The following is a 12,926-nucleotide window of genomic DNA, read 5'->3' as shown; positions in this document are numbered from 1 at the left end:
CAGCACTGACTTTACCGAAGTTTGCGCAATCAGTGGGAAGATACTTAATTTTAGGGAACAGGTCAGTGCCCATGCCAATATGGCTGCATTACAGATACCTACCTGTCCCATGCAGCTGGCAAATCCAGCACCTGCATACAATGGAGGATGGGTCTGCCCGTGCATAATTGGAAGCCCCCTTAACACCCTTCCCTGTCTAAGGGGATGAATCAGAATTATTTATAATTTTCAGTGTTGGGGTAAGAACACAAGAATTAGGAGCAGGTGTAGGCCATTTGGCCTTTTGAGCCCACTCCACCATTTAATAAGATCATTGCTGATCTTGCACCTCAACTCCACCTTCCCACACTTTCCCCATATCCCTCGATTCCCTTAGTATCCAAAAATCTATCTATCTGTCTCAGCCTTGAATGTACTCAACGACTCAGCATCCACAGCCCTCAGGGGCAGAGAATTCCAAAGATTCACGACCCTCAGAGAAGAAATTCCCCTTCATCTCAGTCTCAAATGGCCGATCCCTTATCCTGAGATTATGCCCCTAGCTCTAGACTCTCTGGACTACTCCCCTTGCATAGATGGTAGGGCTCACTTGCACCCTTCTGGAGGCCAGTATGCCTCATTTACCTCTATCTACCCGTGTCTGGCCCGATGCTGGGTCCCAACTGTGTCAGGGAAGTAGGGACTTCCGGCGTGGAGTTTGTCGTCTCTGGTTCTGCTCCTAAGACTGTTCCATTACATAATTGAACGTGTAAGGGTTGGGTGGAAGTTCCACTCCTTACAATGCCAACTAGTAAATTCTGGAATTAGTGGGGATCCAGCACAACTGGGTCCTGCTGTTTTCCAGTGGGTTCTCCTGGATTACTGCCAGAGTGATAGCAGAACCACCAAAGTGATTCAGGGCCTCTAAGCACTACACCACGATGAAATAGTAAGATCTGCTTTCACATTGAGTAAATACACCAACTTTTGCATTTTTTATTCCCATGTGCAACATGTTGAACATGTCGTTGAATATATTCAAGGCTGAGATAGATAGATTTTTGGACTCCAGAGGAATTAAGGGATGAGGATAGGGCAGGAAAGTGGAGTTGAGGTCGAAGATCAGCCTTGATCTTATTGAATGCAGGCTCGAGGGGCCGTATGGCCTGCTCCTGCTCCTAATTCTTATGTTCTTATCTGTACTGAATTTAATTGCCATACTTCTGTCCACTTGCAAATTTTGTCTAGATCTTTCTGTAGTTCCTTGGGCATTTCAACAGACTGAACTGCTCCTTTAATTTAGTAACAACCTCACCACATTTTACCGAGCTTGTGTAACAGGTTTTCGTGCAACATAAGAACATAAGAAATAGGAGCAGGAGTAGGCCAATCGGCCCCTCGAGCCTGCTCCGCCATTCAAGAAGATCATGGCTGATCTGATCCTAACCGCCAATCCACTATCACAGAACCATCTCCTGAATCTAACAGAATTAGACACACGAAATAGGAGCAGGATCAGGCTACGCGGCCCCTGGGCCCGCTCCGCTACCCACAGGGCCATGTCCGATCCGAACCTAGACTCATGTCCAAATTCCTGCCCGCTCCCCGTAACCCTTAATTCCCTTTACTTCTAGAAAACTGTCTATTTCTGTTTTAAATTTAATGTAATGATGTAGCTTCTACAGCTTTTTGGGGCAACATATTCCATGGACCTACCACCCTCTGAGTGAAGTAGTTCCTCCTCATCTCAGTTTTGAAAGAGCAGCCCCTTATTCTAAGACTATGCCCCCTAGTTCTAGTTTCACCCATCATCGGGAACATCCTCCCCGCATCCACCCGATCCAACCCCTTCACAATCTTATATGTTTCAATAAGATCGCCTCTCATTCTTCTGAACTCCAATGAGTAGAGTCCCAATCTACTCAACCTCTCCTCATATGTCCATCTCCGGGATTAACCGAGTGAACCTTCTTTGTACTGACTCGAGAGCAAGTATGTCCTTTCTTAAGTATGGACACCAAAACTGTACGCCGTATTCCAGGTGCGGTCTCACCAATACCTTGTACAACTGAAGCAATACCTCCCTATTTTTATATTCTATCCCCCTAGCAATGAAAGACAACATTCCATTGGGCTTCTTAATCACTTGCTGCACCTGCATACTAACCTTTTGAGTTTCGTGCACCAGGACCTCCCGATCCCTTTGTACTTCAGTACTTTCCAGTTTCTTGCCATTAAGATAATAACTTGCTCTACGATTTTTCCTGCCAAAATGCATAACCTCACACTTTCCAGTATTGTATTCCATCTGCCAAATCTCTGCCCACTTACTTAGCCTGTCTATGTCCCCTTGCAGGTTTTTTATGTCCTCCTCACTCACTACTTTCCCTCCCATCTTAGTATCATCTGCAAACTTTGATATGTTACACTCGGTCCCCTCCTCCAAATCGTTAATATAGATTGTAAAGAGTTGGGGACCCAGCACTGACCCCTGCGGAACACCACTAGTTACTGATTGTCAGTCTGAGAATGAACCATTTATCCCAACTCTCTGCCTTCTGTTAGATAGCCAATCCTCTATCCATGCCAGAATATTACCCCCAATCCCGTGATTTTTTATCTTAAGCAATAATCTTTTGTGTGGCACCTTGTCAAATGTCATTTGGAAGTCTAAATACACTACGTCCACTGGTTCCCCTTTATCCACCCTATACGTTACTTCCTCAAAGAACTCCAGCAAATTTGTCAAACATGACTTCCCCTTCATAAAACCATGCTGACTTTGTCCTATTAAATTATGATTATCCAAATGTCCTGTTACTGTCTCCTTAATAATGGACTCCAAAATTTTACCTACCACAGATGTTAGGCTAACCGGTCTATAGTTTCCAGCCTTCTGTCTACTGCCCTTTTTAAATAAGGGTGTTACATTAGCAGTTTTCCAGTCTGCCGGGACCTTTGCCGAGTCCAGGGAGTTTTGGAAAATTATTACCAATGCATCCACAATCCCTACCGCCACTTTCCTCGAGACCCTAGGATGTAAGCCATCAGGTCCAGGTGATTTATCCGCCTTGAGTCCCATTATTTTACCGAGTACCACTTCCTTAGTGATTTTGATCGTGTTTAGCTCCTCCCCCCCTTTAGCCCCCTGTTTGTCCAGTGTTGGGATATTCTTAGTGTCTTCTACTGTAAAGACTGATACAAAATATTCATTCAGTGTTTTTGCCATCTCCATATTTCCCACCATTAATTTCCCGGTCTCATCCTCTAAGGGACCAACATTTACTTTAGCCACCCTTTTTCTTTTTATATAACTATAAAAACTCTTACTATCTGTTTTTATATTTTTTGCTAATTTACTTTCATAATCTATCTTCCCTTAATCAATCTTTTTGTTATTTTTTGCTGTCTTTTAAAGTTTTCCCAATCCTCTATCCTCCCACTAGATTTGGCTACCTTATATGCCCTTGTTTTTAGTCGAATACTATCCTTAATTTCTTTACTTAGCCACGGATGGCTGTCTTTTCTTTTACACCTTTTTCTTCTCAGTGGAATATATATTTTTTGGAAGTTGTAAAATAACTCCTTAAATGTACACCACTGATCATGTATCGTCTTACCCTTTAATCTATTTTCCCAATCCACTCTACTCAATTCCACTCTCATACCTTCATAGTCTCCTTTATTCAAGCTTAGCATGCTTGTTTGAGATCCAACCTTCTCACCCTCTAATTGAATATGGAATTCAACCATGTTATGGTCACTCATTCCAAGGGGATCCTTTACTAGGACATTTTTAATTAATCCTGTCTCGTTACACAGGACCAGATCTAAGGTTGCTTGCCCCCTGGTCGGTTCAGTTACATACTGCTCAAGAAACCCATCCCCAATACACTCAATGAACTCATCCTCAAGGCAACCCTGCCCAATTTGATTTGTCCAATTAATATGATAGTTAAAATCCCCCATAATTATAGATGTTCCCTTATTACAAGCCTCAACTATTTCCTGATTGATACTCCGTCCAACAGAGTTGCCACTGTTCGGAGGCCTATAGACTACGCCCACTAGTGTTTTTTTCCCCTTATTATTCCTTACCTCCACCCACACTTTATTGAAGTCAAGAATGTTGGTCAGCCATGATGGCCCTCTTCTGAAACACTATTGACAGCCATTTACAAGGTTATTTTCATATAGGATCTCCTGAAGTTTGTTCCTACTAAGCAATTATCTTGTCAGTTATTAAGGGGAGACTAATGGATCTGTATATACCCATGTTTGTTTTGTGGTCTTTGAGAGCTTGTTGGCTTCTGTCCAACCTAGTGAAATGTCCCCCTTGCAAATGTCCTTTTTAGATTATTTTTATTTGCTCCTGGGATGTGGGAGTCACTGGCAAGGCCAGCATTTAGTGCCCATCCCTAATTGCCCTCAAGAAGATGGTGGTGAGCCACCTTCTTGAACTGCTGCAGTCCGTGTGGTGAAGGTACTTCCACAATGCTGTTAGGGAGGGAGTTCCAGGATGGTGTGTAACTTGGAGGGGAACTTACAGGTGCCTGCTGCCCTTGTCCTTCTAGGTGGTAGAGCATCCCTGATTATAATTGCTTAACCATTGGTGGCTGTGCCTTCTGTTGCCTAGGCCCTAAGCTCTGGAATTCCCTGCCTAAACCGGTCCGCCTCGCTACTTCTCTTTCCCCCTTTAAGACACTCCTTAAAACCTACCTCTTTTGGGCAATGCCCTAATTAATCCATATGTAGATCGGTGTCAAATTTTTTGTCTTAAAATACTCCTGTGCAGTGCCTTTGGACATTTTACTATGTTAAAGGCGCTATATAAATACAAGTTGTTGTTGCTGTTGTAGTAGAGGTCGCGGGTTTGGGAGGTGCTGTCGAAGAAACCTTTGCGAGTTGCTGCAGTACATCTTGTAGATGATACACACTGCAGCCATGGTGCACTGGTGGTGGAGAGAGTGAATGTTTAAGGTGGCGGATGGGGTGGCAATCAAGCGGGCTGCTTTGTCCTGGATGGTGTCAAGCTTCTCAACTGTTGTAGGAGCTGCACTCATACAGGCAAGTGGAGAGTATTCTATCACACTCCTGACTTGTGCCTTGCAGATGGTGGAAAGGCTTTGGGGAGTCAGGTGGCGAGACACTCGCCACAGAATACCCAGCCTCTGACCTGCTCTTGTTGCCACAGTATTTATGTGGCTGGTCCAGTTAAATTTTTGGTCAATGGTGACCCCCAGGATGTTGATGGTGGGGGATTCGGCAATGGTAATGCTGTTGAATGTCAAGGGGCGGTGGTTTGACTCTTGCTTGTTCGAGATAGTCATTGCCTGGCACTTAAGTGGCAAGTAACATTCACACCACACATCAGCCCAAGCCTTAATGTTGTTCAGGTCTTGCTGCATGCGGGCATAGACAGCTTTATTATCTGAGGAGTTGCGAATGAAACTGAACACTGTTCATCGGTGAACATCCCCACTTCTGACCTTATGATTGAATCTGCCTCCATCACCCTTTCAGGCAGTGCATTCCAGATCCTAACCACTCGCTGTGTAAAAAAGGTTTTCCTCATGTCGCCTTTGGTTCTTCTGCCAATCACCTTAATTCTGTGTCCTCTGGTTCTTGACTCTTCCACCAATGGGAACAGTTTCTCTATAATTATTCCGTCTAGACCGCTCATGATTTTGAATACCTCTATCAAATCTCTTCTCAACCTTCTCTGCTCTAAGGAGAACAACCCCAGCTTCTCCAGTCTATCCACGTAACTGAAGTTCTTCATCCCTGGAACCATTCCTGTAAATCTTTTCTGCACCCTCTCTGAGGACTTCACATCCTTCCTAAAGTGCCGTGCCCAGAATTGGACAGAATACTGCTATTGAGGCCGAATCAGTGTTTTATAAAGGTTCATCATAACTTCCTTGTTTTTGTACTTTATGGGCTGGATTTTGTCACTGTGGGCGGGCTGGGGGCATGTCAGGTGGTCGTCATGTCCGGACCCCGCCTCTGATATGAGGCGAGACAAATTAGCGATTTTGCCCAAATTGGGCACTTGATTTCCAGGGTGTGGGAACCCCTGGTCCAATAACTCGCCTCTGATGAAGTCATCTATGCAGCTGCATTTAAGGCCTGCAAGCCTTGGTTCTTTTTCAGCCTTACAACTTTAGCATAATACTTCTGAGGGATTATGTCAGGCACCAGGCCAAAGTGTGCAACCCGATTTGATGAGAACTCCCTCCAAACTCTGGTGGAGGGAGCAAGAGCAAATAAGGAAGTGCTGTTTCCTTCTTCAGGGAGGAAAAAGCCTCCACAACAGGCCAAAGCTGTTTGGCTGCAAGTGGCCCAGGAGGTGAATGCCATTTCAATGTGCAGCAGAACCTGGCTGTAGTGCAGAAAGAGATTTCATGAGCTTCTCCGCACAGGAAAAGTGAGTATTCCATCCCCATGACCCTCAATCTGATCCCCATCGCCTCTCCTCACCAGCACTCGGTTTTGTCAACCTCCTCCTCCACATCCCACTTGACCCTTACATCTCCGCACCCTTACCCATTCCCCCTCTATGTTCACATTCACTTAACTATTCAACTATGCAACCCTCACTCCCTATCACTGTGATGCAATGACAACAACTTACAACACACAGGGAGGGCCCTTGGTCTTGGCACCTCACTCCATCTTTGTGTCCTTCTAAGCATCTATGCTATGGATTCTCTACACTCCTTCATTCTCACTCAAACTCCACTTGTGTCCCTCATTGCAGGAAAAGAGAGCTCACAATAAGAGGGAGAGGGCGAGGACAAGGACAGGAGGAGGGCCACCCTCAATAGCCCAGCTCACCACTGCAGAGGAGTCAGCCCTGGAGATTGTGGGAGTGGAGGAGGATGCGCAAGTGGGGGACGGACAGACGGGCGCATCAGAGCAAGCTGGTGACAGAATAGTTTTTCATCTCTCTCATTGACATTGCATGAGTGACTGATATTGATTCTGATGCTCTAACAGATTGACTTATGATCATCTGCACAATTCAATGTGCATGCAACATGTCTAACTCTTTCCTTTACTCCCCCACAGGACCATCGACAGCCCCCCTCCCCACTGTCCAGGAGGAACAGCCTGAGCCCCCAGACTCCTCAGAGGAAGCTGCAACCTCTGAGGGTGCAGCCTCAGCAGAATTAAGCACGCCCAGCACCAGCGCAGACACTCACACCTTGGTGGGACCTTCGGGACATAGAGTAGAGTTGTCACTTGGTGTATCACAGCTCACAAGTGAGCTTCAGCAGATGGTGGAGACAGGGACAGCAGTGGAGAGTCCTCGTCGGAGGGCGCAGGACTCTCCCAGCTCGTCTCCGCTGCATGTCGACCCTGTGCATCCATGTCCATCCAGAAGGAGAGCGGTGCTGAAACTCCAGGAACAGGTGCGGGAGTCTCTGGCAGGTTTTGTCTCCAGGGTCGCTGTGAGTGTGGAGCGAATGGAGGAGTCCATCGCTAACATGAGCAGGGCCTTTGTGGAGGCGTTGGTGCATGAACGCATCACCACAGAAAGGATGGCAACCTCCGTGGAAAGGATGGCTATGGTAGAGGAGAGGATAGCTACGGCCATGGAGGAGGTTAGTCACCAGGGTCTTGAAAACATGGCCATTGTTCAGAATAGTGTGACATCTCTTGAGGAGTGATGGTCAGCTATTGAGCAGAGAAACCAGACCTCGATGGAAGTCCTCTTCCAATGCAGAAACAGATCCTCATGGCCCCCTTGAAGTGCAGCAAGGTGCTGTCAAGCCCATGAGAGGGGTGTTGATGGCAGAGAACAAGGAAGTGGGGGCTCCTAGCCAAGCGCTCATACGACCGTGCCACTGCAGAGCCCTCGGTCAGAGCCCCACCAGAGTTCTCACTCAACCGAGATCGGCGTCTTATCCCCTGCACAGCCGCAGGAGCAACAGACTGTTGCCGAGCCCTCACAGGCTCGCAACCCGAGGTCGCTTGCCAAAGATGTCGAGGCAGGAGCAGCAAGAAAGTGAGCAAGGGGCCTCCATTTCTGCTGAAGCCACAGGGGTAGGAGCACGTGTAAGAGGAAGATAAAGCACAAGTAGTCACAAGGGTAGTCACTTGGGTGTTCTGTTGTGTTTATTTTTGAAAAGCCATCAGTGACTTTGAGATAAAAAAAAACTTGATGGCAAACTGTTGAAGTTGTGGCCGGTCTCATTTCGCAAATGGGACTTTCACATTGAGGGCTTAGGGCGACTTGCAATTGTCAGTATGGTGGTCAGAGTGATAGGAATCTGCAGGCTCTTGTCCATTGTGGATGCTCTGGTAAGAAGGTGCGAGGCAGAAGTGTTTGATTAGGCAGGCTAAGCAAATCTAGCCAAGATGCGTGCGTCCCTTGCATCCCGGGCAGCAATGTGCTCGCGTGTTGCTGGTGCTGGTTGATGCGCCTCCGCAAGCTGTTTGTTGTTGCTCTCCTCCTCCTCCTCATCTGAGGAGGCTATGTGATGAGCCACTTGTTCCTCAGGCATCTGCAAGCCACGATGCTGTGCCATGTTGTGAAGTGCACAGCAGACTACGACGATTCTGGAGACCCTGGCTGCTGAGTACTGCAGGGCTCCACCTGATCTATCAAGGCATCTGAAGCGCATCTTCAGCAACTCAATGGTTTGCTCAATTATGGATCTGGTGGAAATGTGGCTGGAGTTGTAGCGGTCCTCAGCTTCGTTGGATGGGCACCTCAACGACGTCATTAGCCATGTCTTCAGGGGATAGCCCGTGTCTCCAAGTAGCCATCCGAAAAGTTGGTCTGGCGGACTGAAGAGTGGAGGCACGCTAGACTGCCGCAGGGTGAAGGAGTCATGGCAACTGCCAGGGTACTTGGTGCAAACATGCAAAATTTCCTACTACACCAGCTGCACGTCGAGGGAGTGGAAGTCCTTGCGGTTGACAAAAATACCTGGATTGTGATGGGGTGCCTTAAGGGCCACATGTGTGCAGTCAATGACGGCCTGCACCCTTGGAAAGCCTGCCAGATTAACTAATCCAACCGCACGCACGGTTACACTTGCTTGGTCCTTGGAGAATTTGATGTAATTGTGCGCGATGGCAAAGAGGGCATCCATTACCTGCATGATGCAAGTGTGTGCGGCCGTCTGGGAGATGCCGCTGATGTCTGCTGTTGATCCCTGGAATGAGCCTGAAGCAAAAAATTTGAGTGCGGTGGTGGCTTTGACGGTCACTGGTAAGGGGTGTCCACCCGCTCCTCTGGGCTCCAGGTCTTGCTGCAGCATTGTGCAGATGTCAGTCACTACTTCTCGCGAAAGTCTGAGCCTCCTTTGGCACTGCTGCTCAGACATGTTGAGGTAGCTCATCCTCTGTCTGTAGGCCCTGTTTTGGGGGTATCTCCTGCAGCGACATGCTTCCATGCGCTGGCGCCTTCTGGCCTGTGCAGCTTCAGGTGGGTGAGCAGCAGCTTGGCGCTCCTGCTGTTGCTCCGGGTGCTGTTGCTGCCGCGGCTGGTCTTCATCCGAATCTGATGTCCAGGAGGAAAGGAAATAAATGGTTGCCATGCTTCTGGTATATACCTCAGTTGAGGAAGTGCTCAGTCAAGGTGGGGAGGGGGGTTTCCCAGGAGGTCACACTGGAGATGGGTCTCAGGCTCCAAACTTCCAGAACAACGAGTAGGCCGCTAAAAGTTCCCCCAGACCTGAGACAACAAAGTTCTGCCACCTGCAAATGATGATTGCTGAAAACTCCTTTTTAATGGTGAAGCTGCAGCCGTTAGTAAGCAATCCACTTGCGACGCCACCAAGATTAACTGTTGTGTTCCAGAGGAGGCGTGCAGCATGGGGGAAATGTGTTAAATTTAAAAAGACCTCTCAAAATGGGATTATAGAGGCACTTAACTGGTTGCTAAGGGGCTATCCTGCCTCTTGGAGGCGGGATGGAAATGGGGTCTGAAACCCCAATTTTGGGAAAATTGCTCAGAGGCGGGATCGGATCCGCCCGCCATATTTTGCAATTTTAACACCTCGCATGCCTCCAAACCCGCCTCCTCGGGCCTGGCAAATTCGAGCCCTATGTCTCTACTTATAAAGCCCAGGATCTTGTATGCTTTTTTAGCCGCTTTCTCAACCTGCCCTGCTGCCTTCAACGATTTGTGCACATATACCCCCAGGTTTCTCTGTTCATGCAGCCCCTTTAGAATTGTACCCTTTAGTTTATATTGCCTCTCCTCGTTCTTCCTACCAAAATGCATTACTTTGCACTTTTCTGCGTTAAATTTCATCTGCCACGTGCCCACCCATTCCACCAGCCTGTCTATGTTCTCTTGAAATCTATCACCATTCGCCTCACTGTTCACTATAATTCCAAGTTTTGTGTCATCTGCAAATTTTGAAATTGTGCCCTGTACACCCAAGTCCAAGTCATTAATAGATATCAAGAAAAGCACTGGTCTTAGTACCGACCCCTGGGGAACACCACTGTATACCTTCCTCCAGTCCAATAAACAACCGTTCACCAACACTCTGTTTCCTGTCATTTAGTCAATTCCGTATCCATGCCGCCACTGTCCCTTTTATTCCACGGGCTTCAACTTTGCTGTCAAGTCTATTATGTGGCACTTTATCAAACACCTTTTGGAAATCCATGTACACCACATCAACCCTCTGTTACCTCATCAAAAAACTCAATCAAGTTAGTTAAACACGATTTGCCTTTATCAAATTCGTGCTGGCTTTCTTTAATCAATCCACACTTGTCCAAGTGACTGTTAATTTTTTCCCGGATTATCGTTTCTATGAAAGCTCCTTCAGACAAATACTAAAAGGAATTCTACTGTTCGCTCCAGTGCTCAAGACTGAAAACAAGTTTGTTCTAGAATATAAGTATTGCCCAATGGTCTACAGGCCATATGGTATGATTAAAAAACACACACCTGGTATGCAATGTGTAAATAAATACCAGAGCCACAGCACTGAATCTGCTGTTTTACAAATGTGAAACACAAATAACTCATGGCACCACAGCCTGACACAAATGAGTTACATCAGTTCATCACATGAATAAAGAACCTCCTCTTCCATCCATTCCTCTCCAATCAAACTATTTCACCTGTAAGTTGTTTTGCATTCTTTATGGTAAACAACATTTGAGGCCATTCAAGCCCTTCAAATATGTTGAGTATTCGCTATATGCATTTCTCTAGGACATATACTTATGCAAAAAAGTGATTATCACAACAGCAATTGAAAGTGCCAGGAATCAGCAAAACTTGCATGGTTTGGTAATTCAAATATTAGAGTTCTGATAGAATGCTCCAACGAGTAGTACGATTCAAGGTTGCTTCCCTCCCTGCCTAGATTTTCTTACCCTCCCATTCTGAAGGCTGCAACTCATGCTGGAATACAATTCCACTGGCACTAACAGCCCCATAATAATTCACCCAAGTCATCAGCCTAGGAATGATCAATAGCAAGCTATTGAACCATGGTGGTGTTCACATCTTGTAGAACTCCCTAGATTCTGGAATGGTACCCATGGATTGGAAGGTAGCAAATGTAACCCTGCTACTCAAGAAAGGTGGGAGAGAGAAAACATGGAACTACAGGCCAGTTAGCCTGACGTCAGTAGTAGGGAAAATACTAGAATTTATTATTAAGGACTTGGTAACAGGGCTTGGAAAATCACAATATGATTGGGCAGAATCAACACTGTTTTATGAATGAGAAATGGTGTTTGACAAATTAGCTTTTTTTGTGGGTGAAACTAGTAGAGTAGATAAGGGGGAACCAGTGGATGTCGTATATTTGGATTTTCAGAAGACATTTGATAAGGTGCCACACAAGAGTTTGTTACACAAGATTAGGGCTCATGGGTTTGGGGGTAATATATTAGCATGGATAGAGGATTGGTTAATGGACAGACAACAAAGAGTAGGAATAAACGGGTCATTTTTTGGGATGGCAGGGTGTAACTAGTGGAGTGCCACAAGGATCAGTGCTTGGAACTCAGCTTCTTACAGTCTATATCAATGACTTAGATAAGGGGACAGAGTGTAATATATCCAAATTTGCTAATGATACAAAGCTAGGTGGGAAAATAAACTGTGAGGAGGACACAAAGAGGTTGCAAAAGGATATAGACAGGTTAAGTGATTGGGCAAGAAGGTGGCAGATGGAGTATAATGTGGGGAAGTGTGAAATTATTCACTTTGTTAGGAAGAATGGAAAAGCAGAATTTTTTTTAAAAGGTAAGAGACTAGTAAATGTTGGTATTCAGAGGGATTTGGGGGTCCTTCAACACTAATCACCGAAAGTTAACATGCAGGTAGAACAAGCAATTAGAAAGACAAATAGTATGTTAACCTTTATTGCAAGGGGATTGGAGTATAAGAGTAAGGAAGTCTTGCTGCAATTATATCGGGCTTTGGCGAGACCTTAGAGGAGGTGCTTCGAAGATTCACTAGATTGGTTACTGGGATGAGAGGGCTGTCCTATGAGGAGAGATTGAGCAGAATAGACCTATATTCTCTGGAGTTTAGAAGAATGAGAGGTGATCTCATTGAAACGTATAAAGTTCTTAGAGGGCTTGACAGGGTAGATGCTGAGGGGCTGTTTCCCCTGGCTGGGGAGTCTAGAACTAGAGGTTATAGTCTCAGAATAAGGGGTTGGCCATTTAAGACTGAGATGATGAGAAATTTCTTCACTCAGAGGGTTGTGAACCTTTGGAATTCTCTACCCCAGAGGGCTGTGGATGCTCAGTCAATGAGTATATTCAAGATTGAGATCAATTGATATTTGGGCAATAAGGGAATTAAGGGATATGGGGATTGGGCGGGAAAGTTGTGCTGATGTAAAAGTTCGGCCATGATCTGATTGAATGGCAGAGCAGGCTCGAGGGGCCGCAAGGCCGACTCCTGCTCTTATTTCTTATGTTCTTGCAACCAAGTAAAATCATGTTCT

At 46.1% G+C, this 12,926-nt stretch overlaps 1 protein-coding gene across 2 annotated transcripts in view; it reads right to left on the bottom strand.

The window, feature by feature from the left end:
- Positions 1 to 12,926, bottom strand: part of lyn (LYN proto-oncogene, Src family tyrosine kinase) — a 156,533-nt gene that overhangs the window by 30,282 nt on the left and 113,325 nt on the right. The window lies entirely within an intron of this gene.

This window comes from Somniosus microcephalus, chromosome 7 (genome assembly GCF_052327205.1).
Source record: "Somniosus microcephalus isolate GS21.2 chromosome 7, FLI_Smic_1.0, whole genome shotgun sequence".
Taxonomy (NCBI): domain Eukaryota; kingdom Metazoa; phylum Chordata; class Chondrichthyes; order Squaliformes; family Somniosidae; genus Somniosus; species Somniosus microcephalus.
This window is presented reverse-complemented; position numbering and strand designations above follow the sequence as displayed.